Raw genomic sequence first — 1,299 nt, 5'->3', positions numbered from 1 at the left:
ATTATATATAATACAGTAGAATCTCACTTATCCAAGTTTCTGGATTATCCAAGCCATTTTTGTCATCAAGGTTTTCAATATATCATGATATTTTGGTGCTAAATTCGTAAATACAGTAATTACAACATAACATTACTGCATATTGAACTACCTTTTCTGTCAAATTTGTTGTATAACATGATGTTTTGGTGCTTAATTTGTAAAATCATAACCTTATTTGATGTTTAATAGGCTTTTCCTTAATCCCTCCTTATTATCCAAGATATTCACTTATCCAAGCTTCTGCCGGCCCGTTTAGCTTGGATAAGTGAGACTATACTGTATAATATAAAACCATTTCTTGAGGCTCCTGGAGAAACTTTTGATTAAAAAAGGGCTCCACAGCTGAAAAAGTTTGAGAAGCCCTGTACTAGAATAGCTCATTTTTTTTTCTTGTCAGGAGCAACCGGAGTTGCTTCTGGAGTGAGATAATTGGCCGTCTGCAAGGACGTTGCCCAGGGGATGCCCGGATGTTTTGATGTTTTACCATCCTTGTGGGAGGCTTCTCTCATGTCCCCGCATGGAGCTGGAGCTGATAGAGGGAGCTCATCCACATTCTCCCTGGGTGGGATTTGAACCTGGCAGCCTTCAGGTCAGCAACCCAACCTTCAAGTCACAAGGCTTTTATCCCCTAGGCCACCGGAGGCTCCACACAATAGCTCATATATGTGCCACATATTTTGTGAAATGATCCCCAAACTACCATAATCTGGTCTTGTCTTTCCTAGAGTACTGCTACATTGTAGAATCAATGCAGTCTGACACCGTTTTAACTGCTGTGACTCAATACTATAGAATCTCAACACCAGTACTCTTTGGTAGTGCAGATTAGAGACCTTGTAAAACTACAACTCCTGTGACTCCATAGCATGGAGCCATGGCAGTAAAATTATGTCAAACTGCATGAGTTTTACAGTGTAGATGCACTCCTAGAAAAAAAGAACAACGTTATTGCTGCTGATAGATGCTTACCACCATTTAGCAAATTAAATAGGGGAAAGAGTCATATAGGGAGTTTTCACTCATTTTTTGCCCACATTTTTGTAAATCAACCTGAGTAAAGGCATGGGGAGGACACGGGAGGAAATAAACAATAACCTCAACCAGACAGTTCAGTTCTGCAAGGTTAACTGATGAAGGGCTCAAAAGCAAGGGATTCCCTGGAGGAATTAAGGAAAGGCAATGTTATGCTTGCAGCAGCCTTAAGACCTAGCATTGGATATGGGCTGCAAGTGCTCCAGGGGCTAATTGAAGATGACT

This window comes from Anolis carolinensis, chromosome 1, assembly GCF_035594765.1.
Source record: "Anolis carolinensis isolate JA03-04 chromosome 1, rAnoCar3.1.pri, whole genome shotgun sequence".
NCBI classification, from domain to species: domain Eukaryota; kingdom Metazoa; phylum Chordata; class Lepidosauria; order Squamata; family Dactyloidae; genus Anolis; species Anolis carolinensis.
The sequence above is the reverse complement of the archived record's forward strand: the minus strand, read 5'-3'. Positions refer to the sequence as shown.